Consider the following 21,669-nt stretch of genomic DNA (forward strand, 5'->3'; position numbering starts at 1 on the left):
ACAAAAGGGAAAATATGAAGTTTGTATTTGTTAATTGGTATTCAATATTAAATAGCCCAAAGAATATTTTTCTAAGCAATAACTCAAAAGAATTTTTAAAGGACTCTTCCCCCTCTTCTCCCATTGAACACACTCATGTATGCATACACACATATTCCATCTGTGCTAGTACAAATATTAATTTAAAAGTTGGCAGCATGATTATCTTTTAATGAGATAAGTTATCAGTTGCCAATTTGAGAGTTAACAGTTCCTGCCATTTAAAACTATCATTAGTTCTTTTGAAGGGTGCAGAATTTTTCATTTTTAAACTAAGGGGAAATATCGTTTGTATCTTGTGCTCACTTCAGCAGCACATATATTAAAATTGTATCTTAAAGAAAATAAACACAAATTTAAATGAAGTTTTCTAATTGTGCCCTCAAAATGAATAAGTTTGTTCTCATAAAATTATTCACCTATACTGTACTGTTGTATTCGGGAAACAAAAAAAAAATTAAGAAAACTTTAAAACTCACAGTCCTTGGGGCGCCTGAGTGTTAAGCGTCCAACTTCGGCTCAGGTCATGATCTCACGGTTCGTGGGTTTGAGCCTCATGGTGAGCTCTGTGCCCTGCTTCAGATTCTGTGTCTCCCTCTGTCTCTGACCCTCCCCTGCTCACGCTGTCTCTATCTCTCTCTCAAAAATAAAGAAAACATTTAAAAATTAAAAAAAAAAAACTTTACAGTCCTCTCACCTGAACATAAGCAATGCTAACATTTTTGTTTTCCATCTGGTCTATCTTTTCTGCATGAATAGACACACCCAGACAGTAGCATAAAAAGTTATTTTTAATTTATGGATTATACTAATTTAAGTAAAAGTTTTGAATCCTTTCTCTCATCTATTATTAAAGACCTTTCAAACACATTATTTTGGGTATCTGCCATAATTATTTACCTGCCATGTGGTGGCCAGCCTCCAAGATGGCCCCCAATGATTCTTGCCTTTTGATATTTATGATCCTGCACAGTACCCACAATGAACAGAGCTGACCTTAATAACTAATAAGAAATAGAGTGTGACTTCCAAAGATAGGGAATAAAAGACACTATAACTTCTGTCTTGCTCTTTTGGGCATTATTTACTACAGGAAAAGCCAGGTGAAGAAAGTGAGACCCTCTGCCAATAACCAGCACTAATTTTGCCAGGTCACTGGGTTTGTCACCACAGAAGTAAATCGTCCCATTCAGTCAAGTTCTCCAACGATCGCAATCCTCATTGATACCTTCAGTGTAACCTCATGAGAGAGTCTGAAACAGACCCACCAAAACTAATCTGCTCCCAGCTTCCTGACCCACAGAAATTGTGAATTAATACATATTTACAGTGTTAAATATATACATTTTGGAGTAACTTGTTGCACACAGATTCATCATAATGATGATTTGGGGGCCAGAAATGGAGCACAACCATAACTAAAAACCTAAAACATGAGAATGGCTTCCCAACAGCATGAAGGCAAGACTCTGAGAAGTGAAAGCATGAAACGCACTGAAGACATTGTTAGTAGAATCCTGGCGACCTTCAAGGATGCTACTGGTGACAGCTTGGAGGGAAATCTGGAAAATAATATTGGAAACTAGAAGATAAGAGATTCTTGTTCGATATGACAGTAAATTTAGCAACACTGTCACATGCAAAAAATATCAAAACAAAGGAAATACATCTAATGAATGAAGTGATCTAGCTAAGGAGATTTCCAGGCAGAGTGTTGAAAGTGTGCTTGATTTCTTCTTGATGTTATAAACATGTGAGAGGGCAGATAAGCTGAAGGAAGGACTATCAAACAAAAAGGAATTAAGACTTTCTGCTTCTGAAATTTTCCAGATGACAGAAAATGCTAAAATTGTAAAATGTCTTCCAGGCAAAGATTGGATCTAGGGCTCTACCAAGAAAACATTGTTTAAAGATGGAGCTGAGTCCCACTTTAAGGATTAAGAAAAAGCTAAGGGAATACTTCAGAGAACTCCATGACTTCTAAGAAACTTAGGGGTATTGTCCCTCAGCAACTTCAACGAAAGCCCATGGTAGAAAATAGCTTATCTTGAAGAGATGTAAGGGTGTAGCTTTTGTCTAATGGAATGAGCCCCATCCACAACTCTTTTGCAAGTGACCTACAAAGTTGGGGTTTTTTTTAAATTGATATCAATGGAAATACTACCAGGTTGGACTGAGTGGATAGAAACCATACAAAATGAATGGTTTTGTCTCTTTAATTGATAGCCTTCAGTTCAAGAGGAGCTTCTCTTAAGCTGTATTTGAAACTCTATCCTGAAGGGACTGTACCTGAAGAGCTTAGCTGCCCCTAGACCTGATTCTAGGTGGTGAGATTCTGGCCTCGGAATAGATGATGTAGATAAAACTTCGAGAGCCTTGTGAAAGGGTAAGTGGATTTTGTATGTGTGAAGGAGATGAATCACTGGGGGCCAGGCACAGACTGTAGTGACCAGCCTCCCTGATGACCCCCAATAGTTCTTACCTCCTGGTATTCATGTCCCCATTTAGGCCCCTCTCACCACAGAACTGATCTATAGACCCACAGGATACTATGAAAATAACAGAGTGGACTTCACAAAAGACATTGCAGTCTCTACTTTGCTTTCTCTTTGATCACTCACTATGAGAGAAGCCACCTACCACATCACGAGAAGACACTCCAGTCCTATGGGGAGGTCCGTGTGGTGAGGACTCAAGACCTCCTGCCAGAAACCAGCACCACCTTACGGGGAATGTGTGTGAGCTACCTTAGAAGCAGAACCTGCAGCCCCGGTCAAGCAGCAGATGACCTCAGCCCTGGCCAACCTCCTGACAGAAACCTCGTGATATACCCTGAGGCACAACTATCCAGGTAAGCTTCTCCTGGATTCCTGGCCCACAGAAATTGTGTAAGATGTTTATTGTTGGGGCACGTGGATGACTCAGTTGTTTAAACCTCTGACTCTTGATTCAGCTCAGGTCATGATCTCATTGTTTATGAGATCAAGCCCCACATTGAGCTCTGGTCTGACAGCAAGGAGCCTGCTTGGGATTCTCCCTCTCTCTTTCAGCCCCTCCTCTGCTCATGCACACCTTCTTGTGCGTGCTCTCTCTTTCACACTCTCAAAATAAATTTAAAAATTAATAAATGTTTATTGCTCTAAGCCACTAAGTTTGGGGTGCTTTGTTATGTATTAATAAAGAACACAGCCTGGTTTTATATGGGTAGGTATGTATTTAGCTATACTGTGTTGAACATTTAGACTGCTTCTAATTTTTCATCATTACAAATAGTACTACTATGAAGAAACTGATAAATAGTAAATTATTATTTATTAACCTCTTAGAATGCCTCTAACTTCCTAGAAGTGGCATCACTAGGTATGAACCGTGTATGTTCCCAGCTGCATTATACAAGAGTATGCATTTTTTTTTTTTTTGCATGCTCAGCCATGCTTTTAAGAATCACAAGACAAGAATACCCACTATTGCTATTCTTATTTACTGGAGTAAATGTACTTAGAAAAGAAAATGAAATTAAAATGTAAATGAGGTGCGCCTGGTGGCTCAGTCAGTTAAGCATCCAACTTCGGCTCAGGTTGTGATCTCAAGTTCTGTGGATTCAAGCCTTGCGTTGGGCTCTGTGCTGACAGCTCAGAACCTGGAGTCTGCTTCAGATTCTGTGTCTCCCTCTCTCTCTCTCTCTCTCTCTCTCTCTCTCTCTCTCTCTGCCCCTCTCCTGCTCGTGCTCTGTCTTTTACTGTCTCTCAAAAACAAATAAATGTTAAAAAAAATTTAAGTGTAAATGAGAGGAACAATTTAAACCTCCACGATGCTCATTTGATATAGTGAATATTTGGAAAAACACAAGAGAAACTATTGAAAACCACTGTGAATGACTAGAGAATTCGGTAAAGTGGCAAGAGTCCAAAGAACCATCGCTACCCCAGATCGAGTTCAAGAAGCTTTGAATAGAGGTCTGACCAAGTGTGTTTATAGGTAGTAGCAGGAGAAAAATAGAGCTGCTTCTTAATTATATCCTACTGAGTTCATCTTTCAAGAAACAAATTACACAAACACCTTCAATAATTTTGGCTGTAGAGCACCTGAGTCTAACCTGTATAACTCTCAAGTGTGTGTCCATGCACTTATAAACCCTAATTATTGTGATGGGTAGTTGCCGCTGATTTTGAAACTGCAATTAGCAAGAGGGAAATAAGGGAGCACACGGTGACTGAAGCAGTTTGTCAGCCTGAACTTCCTCATTCCTTACCTCAATTCCTGTAGCTCCTCATACCCTTCAGATGATCTCCTCTGAGACTAACCAGTCAGGTCTTCACTGTTACTATTTTGCCTCGGAGTCCCTGCTGAGTCACTCTCCCATTCGTGGCAAGTGCTTACTTGTGAGAGTTCCTGCTGAGTTATCGGGTTCCTATCCTGGAGTGTATGTTCAAACCTAGGAGCCTAACTGAGCTTCTTCTTGAAGCCTTAACTTACAAGATTGCACGTGGGCAACTTTCAACTATCCATGGCCACAGGTCTCAGGAACAGGGGGGTCTTGATGCTGAACCCCGAACTGGTCTGCCTATGAGACTGACCCTCCTTTACCAGACCAGCTAGCAAGTGATAGATTTAATCATGATGTGCTGCCTTTGCTCATTCTGTGTACCTTCTCTGAAGAAGACGTCAGTGATAAGGAAGATGATAAACATGGTGGAAGGGAATAGAGAGAGGGAAGGGTCCAATGAGTGAAACACAAATCTCCGGAGCAGCTTGGACTGTCTGTAATCTCACCTGGCACTTTCAGGTCCACCTCCAGGCTCGGAGCCCTTGCAGAAATGTTTTAGAAACACGTGACCTTCATGCCATGTCCAACAAATAATCCTAAGGCTAAAGTGTGTTAAAAGGTAGAAAGAGTGCTCGTTCCTGCAGTCTTTCCAGATATCAGATTGCTGAGGGCCCTGGCCAGTAAAAGAGCCTCCGGGTGTCCACCCCAGGATGTGGGTGCAGACACTGTGTGAAGGAGGAAGAATCTTTAAATGGCTTTTCAAGCACACGCAGAGAAGAATTTATTAATCTACAGGTAAAGGCCGCAAGTTGCCAGAAGCAAAAATGCAGATGTTGCAATAATTGGTGCACCTTCTCTAAAGGAAACTACAGGGATCAGACCCTCCAATATATGCAAATGAAGGTGGGGTTTGTGAGAAACTCTCATTTGTAGCTTGGTGAAATCCACATTGAAGCAAGAGCCACATTTACGCATAATAAATTGCAACCTAGGCCTATAGAGAGCAGAGTGACTGATTTTAAATGGTTAGAGAGAGAAAAAATATGAGAAAGTCATCCCCAGCACTCAACCTTCTATGAGGCTATTAAAATAGCCCATCCTGGAATCTCCGGAGCATGAATTTTCCATCATGGCTTTACAACACTCTACCATCTTTCCATCTATCCCATGAGATATTAAGTCATTCACAAAACAGATCTACAATTATTTTTATTTCATATGAATATATAGCATATCACGTTTGGTGAGTCAGAGAGAGGAAATTTGACATAAAATAAAAATAGGATCTTGTGAACTAAAAAAAAAAAGTTGAAAAGCACGGCTCTGTAGATAACTCTGGCTTATTAAATGGATGTAGAGCAGAAAAATGCATCAATGTCCTTTTGGAAAGTCAGACATGTTTTAATTCTTTGGGGTTTTAACCACGATTCATATTGAATTTCAAAAGCACATGTCTCAGACCATAATTCAGTTGGTCAGCCTCTTCTATGTGCTTGGCACGGAGCTAGGCACTGGTGGTATGGAGAGTAATAACGCACATCTGCCCAGAGAAAAGGACTGGAGGGTGACATTTTTGCTATTTTGCTAGCAGAAAGAAACACTGCACCAAGTGAGTTCAGTAAACATTCTGGAGAGCTCATTTTAAGGTCTTGGGCAAAGCCTGATAACCCCCGAATAATGCTGAGCAGCAAACGGCTTTTTAAAGCCATATTACATTATTGACTTTATAATGCATAATGTGCATCCAGACACAGCAGCGTTACTTCCCTAATTATGTTTTGCTTATGCTAATATTAAAATTAGCCTGTATTCCCTGACCACCTTCAGAGAAAGAAGTAGCTTTAGAAACAGGCTGGGCAGCAAGATACAAAGGGATTCAAGATACCAAAGCCAAGAAGACAAGGCTTCTCTGTCCACCCTCTATTTCTGCCTCTCCAGGACATTTTTCTTTCATTCTTTCCTCTTTTTTTTTTCTTAGAAATTATATGAAAAAGTGTTTGTTGTGATCTTTAGAAAATTATGGGAGGAGAAAAAAACCCCACTTTTTAACTTATAGCCCCCAAAAGGGCTAGATATTATACTGTTACATGCGTTATCTCTTTCAATCCTCTTGAAAGAGAACTTTCAACCACCTCCATTTAGACCTCAAACTTTCTCATTGATTAAGATCTTTCCATCTTATCTCTGAACTCAAGCAACAGACCCTTCAGGCAAAACGTCCCCTGATGGGAAAGGAAACTACCCCTCAAGCAATAAGGACGGCCCTGAGCCAGCAAGCCCCTACTCATCATTGACTCCAAGAAAGTGATTGACTTGACCTTCCCTGCCCACCTACATGTACCCAGCAACCTTTGCCCCAATTTTCCCCTACAGAAAACCGGAAGAATTTTTGGCACTTTGGAGACAGTCTTTGAAATATTAGTCAGCTGTCTTCCCAGTGTGGGCCTCACTGAACTAAATTTTTTTCTTGTTTCACCTCCAGTCGTTTCACTGCCTTTGGATTGGTCAACAGTGAGTGGCTGAACCTGGTCTGTTTGGGACCTCCAAAGCCAGGTGCTCTTACACCTTTACTCCCCGGCTATACTCCCTAGAGCCCTGTGAAGTAGGCACTGTTATTATTATTTTAGAGATGAAGAAACTGAAGCACAAACACATAACATATAACCAATAAAAGATTGAACCGGAACTTGAATATTGATCTATCAACTTTAAGACCTATTTCTTTCAACCATCCAATAGACTCCAATCTTTAACATCCCAATTTACCAACAGCCCAGAGAGAAATGTGCAGAGGAGAACCACCAGTTTGCAGAAAAGTCTCTTAAGCACATTTTTTAGGTGTTCACGTATACTCATAAGAGAAATGCAAATTAAAAACTTCACTTATCAATGTATCAGAGCTGAAAAACATTCAGTGTCACCCTGTGGCCATGAGCCATGGGAAGACAGGCTTGCTCGTGCACTGTGGGTGACAGTGCAGATGAGCGGCACTATTCCAGAGGCCCTTTGGCAATTCCTACCAAATGGCTCTTCCTCCATTTTTCCCTTCAGGTATACTTGCATTTATGAAAAATAACATATGCACAAGATTATTCACCGCAACTTAAATAGCAAAGGACTGAAACACCCTGATTTTCATTAATAGGAGACTTATAAATTATGGTCATTCACACAAAGAATTCTACACAGGCAGTAAAAAATGAGGATTATTGTTGATGTAATTTACTAAGTGAATTCTGCATCTGCAGAACAAGTACCACGTGCTTCCATTTGTGTGAAGGGGAAAATATATGCAAGTCTCTGTATTTAACTAGACTGTCAAGACATTTGTAACCAGGGTTGCCTCCAGCAGGAGGCTGGTGGCGGGAAGAATGGCAGATCTGTGCCATTTGAATTTTGAAACAAGTAAGTGCGTAACCTATTTTTTTAAAGTAAAAATTACAAATTAAAAAGGAACAAATTAATTGTCATCAAGAACACCATTTTTAACTCAGAATAATGAAAGGTGCTGGTGCTTAACCTGTTTAAACCTGAAAGTTGTGCAAACTGATATAAAATCACTAGCAGCGAGCTTGCTCTCTGGCTGGTCACATCTTGGGAGCTACTTCCTTAAATTGCTGTTAAGGCTACGAGTTGGATACTTTCCTTTCTTTCCTTCTTTTTTTTTTTGTAAGATTTTTTTTTAACTTTTTTTTTATTTATTTCTAGGAGTGAGAGAGAGAGATAGCGGGAGCAGGGGAGAGTCAGAGAGAGAGGGAGACACAGACTCAGAAACAGGCTCCAGGCTCTGAGCTGGCAGTCAGCACAGAGCCCGACGCGGGGCCCGAACCCACAAACCGCGAGATCATGACCTAAGCAAAAGTCGGACGCTTAACCGACTAAGCCACCCAGGCGCCCCGTCCTTCTTAAAACAATAATATTATAACAAGGATGACAACAATTTATGGAAGGGCTGCTCTTTGTAAAACTCAGAGTTTAGAGCTGTGGTTATATAGTCTCTTTAATTTTCCCAATAACCCTATAGAGCAGGACTATCAGCCCCATTTTCTTTTTTAATTTTTATTTTTGAGAGAGAGAGAGAGAACGAGCGAGCATGTGCGTGTGNGCTGCTCTTTGTAAAACTCAGAGTTTAGAGCTGTGGTTATATAGTCTCATTTAACCTTCCCAATAACCCTATAGAGCAGGACTATCAGCCCCATTTTCTTTTTTAATTTTTATTTTTGAGAGAGAGAGAGAGAACGAGCGAGCATGTGCGTGTGCACACCAGTAGGGGAGGGGCAGGGAGAGAAGGAAAGAATCTTAAAGATTAATTTTTTATTTTTATTAAAAATAATTTTTTGTTGTTGTGTTTTATTTTTGAGACAGAGAGAGACAGAGCAAGAGTGGGGGAGGGGCAGAGAGAGAAGGAGACACAGAATCTGAAGCAGGCTCCAGGCTCTGAGCTGTCAGCACACAGCCTGATGCAGGGCTCCAACGCATGAACCGTGAGATCATGACCAGAACCAAAGTCAGACGCTTAACCGCCTGAGCCACCCAGGTGCCCCAAGATTAATTTTTTTAAGTTTATTTATTTTGAGAGAAACAGAGAGAGACTGCAAGCAAGGGGAGGAGCAGAGAGAGAGGGAGACAAAGGATCTGAAGGGGGCTCTGCGGTGACAGCACAGAGCCCATTGTGGTATTTGAACTCACGAACACTGTGAGATGGTGACCTGAGGCGAAGTCAGATGCTTAACTGACTGAGCCACCCAGGTGCCTTAAGCAGGCTCCGTGCTGTCAGTGTCGGGTGCTATCCCACAACGCTCAGATCATGATCTGAGCGGAAATCAAGAGTTGGACACTCAACCAGCTGAGCTCCCCAGGTGCCCCAGCACCATTTTAAAGGAAGAGAACATACAGACTTGGATAAAAGAATATTGTCTCTTTTAATTGATTTCTAGATAGTATGAAGCAACTGTTTCCCAATACATATGCCTTTTTTTTTTTTTAATGTTTTATTTATTTCTAGGAGAGAGAGAGAGNCTCAGCGAAAAGTCGGACGCTTAACCGACTAAGCCACCCAGGCGCCCCTACATATGGCTTTGAGAGGCAAAAGAATTTTCTTTGAAAGGCCTTTAGGAATCCACCATGCCACGCAGAAAGTAAAGATGCTGCCACCGAATTTGTTCCACAGAAATAATTCTAAAGGACTCTTCTCACAGTCAAGTGCTACTCAGTAAAAATAGTCTGTGGATTATACAAGAGGTTCTAATGTTTTAAAGCAGGAAAAATCCCATAAAACTCCAGCAGCCAGAGACTCCGTTCTCGGTCCCGGCGATTCCCCCGCTACAGTGTGCAGAAAACAAGAGCTCCTCTTTTAACACAAAAAGCACCAGATTCTGTTCTCACCACACTATGATGAAAATCACCTCGGTATCCCCTTCCCCATCGCATGCACTAGCCTCGAGCAGGTTTCGGAGTTCAGGATAAAAGCCTGACATATTAAAAAGTGCATCAGAAACTCTCCACTACAATATCCTTGATGTTTTATTATTGAAGTAAAGACAACAGAATCAATCATTCAGCCTTGGGCTTGTCCCCCGTCACTGCAGAGGGGGCTTGAACTGAAGTTACGGTGCTGGCAAGAAACGCTTACAAATCGCTTCTCCAATTCCCTGTCGCCCGAGCGGGTACCTCGTCAGCCCACGCTCTCCAGCCTCCTCGCTCTTAGCCGTGAGTTGCATCACACCTCACTACAGGCTCCCAGAGGAAGGGCTGCTGTGTTCGCATTCAGAGGCAAAGGAGTCTGAAAACAGCTTTCTCATCAAGTTGCCGTTTGGGTTCTCGGGTGTGCTACGGGGATTGCGTTCAAATTCGAACTTCTCGAACTTCTCGAGGATAAAAACTATTGGCACCACTCCAAGGGCGGGAGGTGGTGCGTGGAGCACAGGAAAGGGACATCATAGAAATCATTTTATTTTCCCTTTGGGTTTTGTTTATTGCTTCCAAATGATTCAATCCCATAAGACATATTATAAATCACCTGTTTACAGCAAGGCGTTGTCTTAGGCATCGAGGACACAGACAAATACAAAACCAAGTCCCTGCCTCCACCGAGTTTAATATTTCTACTGGATGATACAGAAATATACAGGTAATTACAAATAATTTGTCAGGTAAGTGGTACGTGACACAGACAAAAATTAAACCAAATAAGGGAGTAGAAACTAAGGACGGGTACATCCTGGTTAGGGGGGCCAGGGGAGGGGTCTCCGAGGAGGGGACACTTCCAAAGGGACCTGGATGAAGCCTGTAGCTATTCTGGGAAGAGAGTCTAATCCAGAGGGAATAGCAAGGTCAAGGTCCCAAGACAGGAGGGGGTTTGGCAGAAATAGTGGAGGGCTACACAGGAAGGATGAAGGAGACAAAGGGAGAGTGGAAGGAAAGAAAAGGGGTGAGAAAAATAGCTGAGATTCCTGAAGGAGACTATAGGTCACGATAAGGACTTTGGACCTGGGGAGGCCATTAAAAGGCTTTGAGCAGGTGACATAATAAGGCCATATTGTGAGCCGCCTCATGAAGAGGTCCACAGGATGTGACAAGGAACGAGGACCTGCGGTCCAAAGCCCAATGGCTGATCTAGGAAGTAGATCCTGGTGCCCTGGTCAAATGTTGAGATGACTGCAGCCCGGATCAACACGTGGACCGTGACTTCGCAAGAATCTGTGAGTCAGAGGCACCCGACTAAACTGCTCTCGGTTTCCTGGGGCACCTGGGTGGCTCAGTCGATTAAATGTCTGACTCTTGGTTTTGGCTCAGGTCATGATCTCACAGTTTGTGAGTTCAACCTCCATGTGCGGTTCTGTGCTGACGGCTCAGAGCCTGCAGCTTGCTTTGGATTCTGTGTCTCCCTCTCTGTCTGGTCTTCTCCTGATCATTCTCTATCTGTCAAAAGTAAATAAATATTAAACGATTTTTTTTCTTAAACTGCTCTTGGTTTCCTGACCCACAGAAATAGTAATAATACACAGGCTTGTTGCTTTTAAGTCATTATGTTTGGGGATGTTATTATAGCAGTAGATAACTAATACAGAGGAATCAGAGTAGAAGCCAAAAGACCGGTTATAGGCCACTGCAGTAGTCAAGAACCAATAACAGAGTAGGGTAGTGATGGTGGACATGCTGAGAAGTAGGCCTGGGCAGGACAGACACTGGAAATAAGCAACATGTACTTTGTGACCTGGAGAGGGAAAGCAAAAGCCAAGGCCCTGATTTCCACTCAGTGGACAATAACCATCAAGTCTCCCAGTGAAGCAGCATGTTTGCAGTGACAGATGGAAAGAATATTCTAGAAGGATTTTGACACTGGCTCCTACAGAAAGTTATGGGGACAAGAAGTCTAAGGAAATGTCCTGACCTGAGCCTTGTCTAGGACTGTGTGGCAGGGGTTGCAATTTGATTCAAGGACCTGGCAAAATGAAGGCAACAGGATGTGGCATCAGCCTGAACTTGCAGAGCAAATGACAATGGTGACAAGTCAAGAACACTTTGGTTAAAGTGATCAGAGAAACTCACATGAATAAATATGTCAGTCCAAGTGGCTAGGATTAAAAATTTCTAAAAAACCAGGGCTCGTGGGTGGCTCATTCAGTTAAGTGTCCAACTCGTGATTTCAGCTCAGGTCATGATCTCATCATTTGTGAGATTGAGTCCCTCATCAGGCTCTGCACTGACAGCACAGAGCCTGCTTGGGATTCTCTCTCTCTCCTCTCTGCCCTTCCCTCTGCACTCTCTCTCTCTCTCTCTCAAAATAAATAAATAAACAAACTTTTTAAAAATTATTTAAAAACCATACTCTTAAGTACTCCCCAATCCAGGACAGGTCACCAGGTAACTGTAAAAACAGGAACTCACCTCTGCTATGTACACTCAGTTCTCAGAATCAAGCTGTTGCCTGAATGTGCAAGCACTGGCCCTAGAGACAATTTAACCCATTGGTTCAGACCATGGATCGTGACATCAGGAAGGTTGGGGTAGGAAGTCTAGCTCCTCTGATGCTAACTGTGTAATCTACAAACTTATTTGAATTCCTCAGACTTCAGTTTTCTAGACTGCAAAATTAGGAATAATAAGGGTACTTACTCTTAGTACCTTTAGTGTAACAATGGGCAGTTAGAAGGACCTTGATAAGAGAACATGCATGTTTTCCTTCTCACAGTGCCTAGAATATAGTAAGTTCTCAGTAAACGAGCCTTGAGCTGCCACATGTGAATCGTCACTTGCCACTGCTATTCTGACTCCTGGAGAAACTCACACAGTAATTGAAGGAGGAGGCAGTGTCCTCCCTCCTTCTGCACTACGGTGTCAGAGATTAAAAACAGCAGGGTACACACATCCCTATACAGCTATCCTTCTAGGAAAAGCTGTGATCAAACACCCACTTTACCCCATCAGTGGACACACCTGCTGATTCCCTCTACTGTCTTCTCACCCTTGATCTGGGAGCTTTTATAATGCCTTAAAGAGAAGTCCAACTGCTAGATGAAGGAGGCTCAAATGAAGACATGGCAGATTTATTGGGAAAACAATACTCTACTTGGGACCACTGGGTGGCTCAGTTGGTTAAGTGTCTGACTTTGGCTCAGGTCATGATCTCACAGTTTGTGGGTTTGAGCCCCGTGTCAGGCTCTGTGCTGACCGCTAGCTCAGAGCCTGGAGCCTGCTTCAGAGTCTGTGTCTCCCTCTCTCTCTGACCCTCCCCTGCTCACGCTGTCTCTCTCTCTCTCAGAAAAAAATAAAACATTAAAAAAAATACTCTACAGAGTCACTCTTTTCCAAGACATTTCATGCACACTGGGGCACCACATCTGCTCTGCTGGCATTTACTTCTGCTTTGTGACTCACTGATATACAATAGACATCCCGCAGACTAAGTAGGTCAAGATGTTGGTGGGTCACCAGAAGACAAAGTGCCCACCAAGGCACCCACAGTGTGCAGGCTAAGCTCAAGGCCTGTCGTGCCATAAGCACAAGACACTCCTGCCTGGAAGGGACACCCCCATGCCTCCGCATGTGGGGGCTTGCCAATAAGAGCTAACGTATGACATTGAAAGGCATATTCAGCAGCTGAGAGGTTCAGAAGCAAAAAATATCAAAACACAAAGCCACCAACTTAATCTGCTGGAAAGAGTGGTCACCTTCATGAATGATAATACCACCAGCCAAGACCACCATGAAAACATGTAGCAATGTTACTGACAAGCCAAGCAAATGTATGCAAGGATATACAAGACCACATTATACATTATAATCAAAAACTCATTACTAATGCATATAATAGGAAAGAACAACAGGAAAGAACAAAATGCTTTTTTTTTTTTTGGTATATATCTGATCTCAGATACATCCACCTGAATCCAACCAGATGTCATCAGCTTGGCGTCCTGTGCTAAAATGAAAAGACTTCAAAAAATCCGAACGTACTTGTAAATCCAATTGCTTTTCTTTTAGGCCTATAATTAAGCCATAACCTCCTAACACCCACAAATAATTTATATTTGGAAATAGAAGAATCAAAAGATACACAATTTGCTAATTTTCTTAATATTCTTCCCCCTGTGGATCTTTGCCAGCATTCTGTCATCCCTAATCTACAGTGTCAATTTGACAGTTAAACCAAACAAGAGCTAATGTTTGTGGCAGGAGAAAGTAATCAGCACATGCATTTGTTAGCATCCTGCTCACACATTCAATGTCAATTATAAATATTTGCTTGGGATAACCTCTGCCACCATCGTTGGAGTCATTACTACCTGTAACTACGTGATACATTTGAAGAGTCAAGCTTCTGGCATTTTGCAGCTGGGACTCAAGAATTATCAAAATGTTCATAAACTAACACTTGGGTCCCAGCAGAGTGTCTGCTCAAGATAACAAATGATTATCCTAGGCCATGCAACTGCAAGTCAAACTCTGATTTATGAGTTTCACAATTATGTTTCTGGGCTGCATCCATTAGCTTTTGTGGAAAGCTTTTTCACTTGCTATTTGGGGACATTTTTAGGGGACATCCAAGTACAGTTGGAACGGTACATTGGCAGATAGTGCAGGATTCCTGAGGGAACTCCGGATCCCACTAAATGCGAGGGAAGCTATTAGTGCCCCGCCCAGATTCCTTTTAAAGGCAGGTGCACCTGTCGCTCAGCTGCTGTAAGTGGTGGCTGCTAACAACTCGCAGCTGCTCCTTTCTCGAGGGAACTGCCCTCCCCCCAACTGGGGCCATCTTGACCTGGAAGCTATGCTCTCCCCACCCCGTCTTCCCCAGACCTCAGCCAATGACTTACTGACATGAAGTACAAACGGCAAGTCGCTTCTCTTAAGGGAGGGATGACCATCTCTGTGATGCGGTTCATGCTCCAGAACTTCCCCGGGGGTGGGGGGACAGGCTGAAGCTAGTCTCCCCGAGGAGATCACCTCCTTTCTTAGTTTTCTTCCTTTAACTTGTCCTTGTTCTCTCACTCATCTCCTCCTGAGAGGACTCTGAAAAAAATCACTTGAAAATGAACCCCCATCTCAGAGTCTGCTTTTAGGGAGCACAACCTAAAACACTAAGAACTTCTCTTTGCCCAGAATGGGACTGTGCTACTGGCAGAGCACACCATGAGCCCTAAGCCCCACCACGTGAACTCATTGCTGTTTCCTAAATACTTGAAACAGGTGAGTCTTTCACTTGCAGTGATCTAGAGAGAGAGACTCAGTCCACAGACTGCATCCCATCCACCCATAGCACCTGGCACAGTTCTGGTGGGATTCCTCAACCCTGACCAACAAAATCCTCCTCGACCTTTTCTAGAAATCATTAGAAAAAGACCCAAGACCCAGTAGAAAAATAGGCATAGAGTATTAACAAAAACGGCCCAATAAAATGGAGATAGAGACATGAAACGTAACAGATGCTTATCCTCACTCATAATAAGTGAAATATGAATTAAAACTACAATGGAATACTATTTTTCAACCATGAGACTGGGAAACATGCAAAATATAAGTTTTCATCCTGTCCATATATCTAGGTTCTTCGTCCCCTGTTACAAAGGAATTGTTAGTCCAAGAAACAGCCCTGAGGAGTTTCACTGGTGGGAAGTGAAACTGAGAAAGCTGCACAAACCCTGCAGGGATGTGGGTGAAAGAGACTGCAAACCTTTATTATTAACCTGAACATCTACCTCCTCAGAAATGTTACATGTTACATTGTGTTTCCTCTTCAGGTCATAAAGAACATGCTGTTTTCCTTTTCCTTCAATTTCTCACTTTCGCCTGAAGTCTTTCTCTCTTTAACACCACAAAATGGACCACTCCCTTCCGTTTGTCATATTTTTTCTACCTGTCTTACTGCAAAGTGGAATTAAATGGACTATGCATTTTCTTCTCTCACACCGTGCCTGCTAGTTAGATGTATACGTGTCTGTTTTCTCACAGATCTAAGTGATTTATTGTGTTATTTTTCCCAAATATTCACTTGATCGCTCTTAGAAGGATTGCATCTCTTCATTCCAATCATGTCAAGCTTGGTTTTATAACCTGCACTGGTCAGTGAAATATGAGCACAAGTGACATAGGCTACTTCCACCCAGAAGCCTTAGGCCATCACACCCAAGATGGGACAGCACATCTATTCATTCATATACTGCTCACACATCACCATCTAATGCCTTCCTCTCATTCTTTCCCCTACTGCAAGATCATCCCCAGATCATCCCCAGCACGTCCTAAAAATGGCTTGTTCTTTCAGCCTGGGTTCTGGAATAAAAACAACACAGAACAGTGAGACAAGAAACATAAAACATAAGTGAAAAATAAACCATTGTGGTCTTAAGCCCCTTAGATTTGGGAGTCATTTGTTACAGCTCTATAACCTAGCCCAGCTGTCTGCTAAGTCTATAAACTCCAATGCATCTTATTTTCCTCTATATCCCAAATAGCGCCCAGCATAATCTTTTGATTAGTACCTTTGTGTAGTACACATTCAATAAAAATTGGCTAAAATTTTTCCTCTCTCTTTCCTTTCTGAACCACTTAGTCCAGAAGCCTTTATGAGGGGCCACGGAAGGTAGGTGCTTGGTAGAAATGTGAACAGATGTAGAGTCCCAGAGCAGGGTGCCAGAGACAGACAGGGTGAGAAGATCAAATAAGTAAATATACTATGGATTACAGGAGTCAAATTTCTCATTACCGGAGAAGGGAGTTACATATAGGGAAAGGAAGAAAATTATAATGAACCCTATATTGTTGGATTAGAATTGGAGATATTAATGGGAACACGTGGCTTTCAATATATGTAAATAGATAAACATAATTAAATGTGTATGTGTATACAAACTTCCTAACTCTGTCCCCGGAAAGGGCCTGGGGACAGCAACTCCCTAATAGAAATGACCCAACACCCAGGTCTTCCTTCTCAATGCCATTCTCCACTAAAGAAATCAGAGTTCCTTGGAAAAACAGCTGATTCCCAAGGAAAGATGAGCCTGGAACATCTTGTTCAACCATAACTAAGGAAGTGCAAGAAAGTGCTCCAAAAAAACAAAAAAAAAAAGAGAGAGATCACATGTCAAGAGGAAGCCACTTTGAAGAGGTTCCCACTGGCTACATCTGAGACAATTAGAGCATTAAAATAAATAGAGTAATCAATTAAACCCTATGAAACAATGGAGGAACCATTATATAAATACATAAATATTTAGATAGATAAGTGGAGAAATTGAAGGTTTGATGAGGAACAGAATATGTGCATAATCTTAAAGTACATCCCCTCAAAATAGTCACCAATTACTAAGGAAAACATAGTAAATTTACACTGGAAAAGGCCAGCAAATACCTTTGTGATTCAGTGACCCAAGTTAACATCACCAGTAATGAAACAAAGTAAAATGTGTCTGCTGACAGACTGCAATGAGCCACGGGATCACGCCCATGATATCCCTGCCAGATGCATAATCCAGATCTACTCGTGGGGAGGTATCAGACAAACCCAAATTGAAGGACATTCTATAAAATGACTGGCCTGTGATCTTCAAAATTCTCAAGGTTATGATAGTCAAGGGAAGATTTAAAAACTGTACAGGATTAAAGGAAAGTAAAGAGAAATGAAAACCAACGTGGCCAGGAACGGCCAGAGTGCTGGCAGCCACTAGAAGAAGCCAAGACTGGATTGTCCCCTAATGCCTCCAGAGGGAGGCATGTAAGGCTTCATTTAGCCTTAATGAAACTGGTTTTGGCCTGTTGGCCTCACGAACTGTAAGAGAAAAGATTGCTGTTGTTTTAAACAGTTCATGGTGATTTGTTAAAACAGTGACTGGAAACTAATATGGAATCAATCCCTAATACTTAATGGCTTGCCAAGAAATAGGTGTTGCTTTATCTGGCCTACTCTCCGTTACCAATGAGTTGAAGAAAGACTGGGGGTATTCAACCATGCCCATCCCATCATGCTTGAAGGTCCAAGCAAAATCACAGATCTAATACACTATTAAAGTGGCTTCATCTTCAAACAGAAGGTTAACAATAAAATACTTCATATTCATGAAGAAGTAGATGTCCTTGTTAATTAAGGATTGTACTCTCTTTTCATCCACAGTTCTAAGGGGTTTTAGACAGCTTTACTACATTTATTTCCCAATCGTGGCATGCCACAGGGCATCACTTGATCTAACAATTCAGCTATAGCAGGAGGTAACAGTCAGGGCTCTCCAGAGAAACAAAAGCAACAGGATGTGGAGATGGAGATGGAGATAGAGTTAGAGAGAGAAAGAGATTTATTTTAAGGAATTGACTCATGTGCTTTGGAGGCTTGGAAGTCCAAAATCTGCAGGGTAAGCCAGCAGTCTGGAGACTCTAGAAGGAATTGCAGTTTGAGTCCAAAGGCAGTCGCTGGCAGAATTCTTTCCTGCTTGGAGAAGCTGGTCTTTTTCTATTAATACCTTCACCTGACTGGATGAGGCCCACCCACACTATGGAGTTAATCTGCTTAATTTAAACTCTACTGATTTAAATGTTAATCTCACTGAAAGATACCTTCACAAAACATCTAGAAAAATGTTTTTACCAAATATCTGAGTCCCAATGCCTAGCCAAGTTGACACATTAACTATCACACAGGGAAAAAAAGAACCGCTGTCATTGTTCTGGACAAATGTGTAGAACAAGGTGCATCTCTTTGGATTCAAGGTCACTCACTTTGGTCTCATGTCATTCAGTGATACATATACTTTTTTCATGCTGTAGTATCTATAATTAGTATAAAGACTTTCCAATCACGTCACCTAGAGACTGTTTTACTCACTGCTCTGTTTGGCCACTAGTCTCTTTTCTTTCTTGTTAGCAATGGTGAGGCAGATACCCTTTCCATGGTGAAGAGAAGTCCATGGCTTTCACCCTTTACCAATAACAAAAATGTTGGAGAGTCAGGTGGCAAAGCTGTTGCCATTGGCATCTTTCACATGAAGTACATCAAAAGAACCAGGGTGGGGGCGCCTGGGTGGCTTAGTCGGTTAAGCGTCCGACTTTCACTTAGGTCATGATCTCGTGGTTCGTGGGTTTGAGCCCCGCGTCGGGCTCTGTGCTGACTGCCAGCTCAGAGCCTAGAGCCTGTTTCAGTCTGTGACTCCCTCTCTCTCTGACCCTCCCCTGCTCACGCTGTCTCTCTCTCTCCTAGAAATAAATAAAACATTAAAAAAAAAAAAAAGAACCAGGGTGTCTCTCTCTGTTGGTGATCACACCAATTCTTCCCAGGTCAGCACCTCTGGGGTCACCATATACAGATTACCAGTATCAAACTTGATGAAACCTGTAATCTCTCCAGTCTCCAAATCAATCTGAATGATGTCATTCACCTTGATGAGAGGATCAGGATAGAGGATGATGAGAGCATCATGTCACCAGATGAAGGATTCCTTTTATCCCCATAAAGATCTTTCTTACATTTCACAACTTATACTTGGCCTCCTCAGGTGTAATCCAAGGGACAGCAAAGTGACCCTTGGTGTCATAGATCCTACAGAAACTCTCCCCAGTCTGATGACATCCATAAAACCAGCAGGGGAGGGTATATCAGTTCGGACTTGCCATCCATCTTAATAAAACACTGCATACAGATCTTCTTTCTTCATCTCCTGTCAGCACATGCTTAAGTCTGTTCCTTAGGCAAAATGATAAGAGGGACACGTTCTCTCACCTTAATGGGAACGAGTAGATGGACGAGGCACAAACACGCCATTCAATTTATCCAACATCCAATGCTTTGGAGGTGCTGTGTGCTTTAGATGCTTCTTGGGACCATGAGCCATGTCTGCACTTGACATGAAAAGTATATGCAGTATATACTTTTATTTCATGGTTTTGTTGCTTTTTTTTTTAACCTACTTTTCAATTTTAGGAGGAAAAGCAGCCTTGAGCATCATCAAAGTTTTGGGCTCTTTTTACCACAGTGACTAACGCATTTTGTAACCATCTCATTAGCATAAAGGTGTATAGGAAAGTTTTTTCCTCGGCATTCATGGAGGGAGAAAATGTAGCCCCAACTGCTTTTACAGACCTGTATCAAGAAAGGCTATTCTCAGGATCAGATCTTAAGGGAGCTAGAGAAGAGAACTAAGATGTGAAGATATTTTTGCCTAAAAGTTTTCGGCTGATTTTATTTAGGACAGTCTAATCCATTCACTACAGAAAAGAAAGAGAAGAGTTCATCTGTGGCAGAAATTACCACAAGCCACTCATTCTGTTTCAGAACATAATGCTGTTTCTTCTGCCAGGGACAGAAAGGACACTCACATCTTGGATCCAACTTCTTTTTTTTTTTAATGTTTTATTTATTTCCTTTTTTTTAATAGTTTATTGTAAAGTTGGTTTCCATACAACACCCAGGGCTCATTCCCACAAGTGCCCTCCTCCATACCCATCACCCTCCTTTTGGATTCAACTTCTAACTGTGACGCCATGAGCAGGAAAATGAAAGTCAGTCTTTCACAGGACTGAGAAATGTCTTTGCCCTCATGGCTTCCTAAGTTCTCTGGCTTCTCAGGAATATCAGCTGGGAAGGGATATGAGTCTCCAGCAAAAGAATGAAGAAAAGAGTGAACTGAGCCATTCAATAACCATAATGATGATTAATTAGTATCTGCTTTGTACTTGATGCTATGCTGAGTACCAGGAAGACAAGATGATAAAATATGGCCCCTGCTCCTCAGTCTAGTGGGAGCAACGAGTGAGAGAGCTACATGGAAAGAGTTGACAAACACAAAGGGGTATATGACTGTCTGAGGGTCTAGAAGGGTTTCACAGAGGAGGTGACCTTTGACCTTCACCTTGGAAGATGCTTTAAGAGCCCAGCAAGAGCAGTAACAGGAAACAGGATTCCAAGGGTGCCTGGGTGGCTTAGGTGGTTAAGCACCTGACTTTGGCTTAGGTCATGATCTCACAGTTTGTGAGTTCAAGCCCCACATTTGGCTTTGTGCTGTCAGTGGAGAGTCCACTTTGGATCCTCTGTCCCTCTCTCTCAAAAATAAATAAACATTAAAAAAAAGAAAGAAAGAAAGAAAGAAAACAGAGAATTCCTTAAACTTGGAGTTTTTTATTTACTCATTTTATTATTGATTATTGAAGTACAGAACATTCACTTAGAAAAATTACTTTGCCATAATTCCTTATTTTCTTTTTCTATGCATTTTAATATAAAATTGTGTTTACACTATATTTATAACTTTGTATATTGTTCATTCTCTTTTTTTAATGTTAATTTACTTTTGAGAGAGAGAGACAGAGGGAGAGGGAGACACAGAATCTGAAGCAGGCTCCAGGTTCCACGCTGTCAGCACAGAGCTCAATGTGGGGATCGAACTCAGAAACCATGAGATCACGACCTGAGCTGAAGTCAGACGCTTGACCATTTAACCAATGGAGCCACCCAGGCACCCCTGTTCATTCTTAAAAACATATTCTATTGGCTAAAAAACTTGTCAAATCAATATTTGATAGCTTCTTAAAATCTCAGTATATTTACCATAAAATGTGTAAACATTAACCTATTGTGGAGTTTTGTGCTCCAAATTTTCATTTGGATGTTATTGTGTGTCAAGTTTTTCATATCTTAGAAGTGGAAATCCTGGATTAAAGTATATGAACATTAAAGGACACAAAAATGCCCCAATGTTTATAGCAGCAATGTCAACAATAGCCAAAGTATGGAAGGACCTCAGATGTCCTTGACTGAAGAATAGATAAAGAAGATGTGGTATATATATACCATGGAATATCACTCAGCAGTCAAAAAGAATGAAATCTTGCCATTTGCTAAGTGAAATAAGTCAGAGAAAGGCAAATATCATGTGATG

General features: G+C 41.7%; 1 pseudogene; it reads right to left on the minus strand.

Moving 5' to 3' along the window:
• Window positions 1–13,220: 13,220 nt before the first annotated feature.
• Window positions 13,221–19,626, minus strand: LOC144230132 (small ribosomal subunit protein eS4, X isoform-like; annotated as a pseudogene).
• Window positions 19,627–21,669: the final 2,043 nt, after the last annotated feature.

The sequence above is a fragment of the Crocuta crocuta genome, unplaced genomic scaffold (assembly GCF_008692635.1).
Source record: "Crocuta crocuta isolate KB4526 unplaced genomic scaffold, BGI_CrCroc_1.0 scaffold83, whole genome shotgun sequence".
Classification (NCBI taxonomy): Eukaryota; Metazoa; Chordata; class Mammalia; order Carnivora; family Hyaenidae; genus Crocuta; species Crocuta crocuta.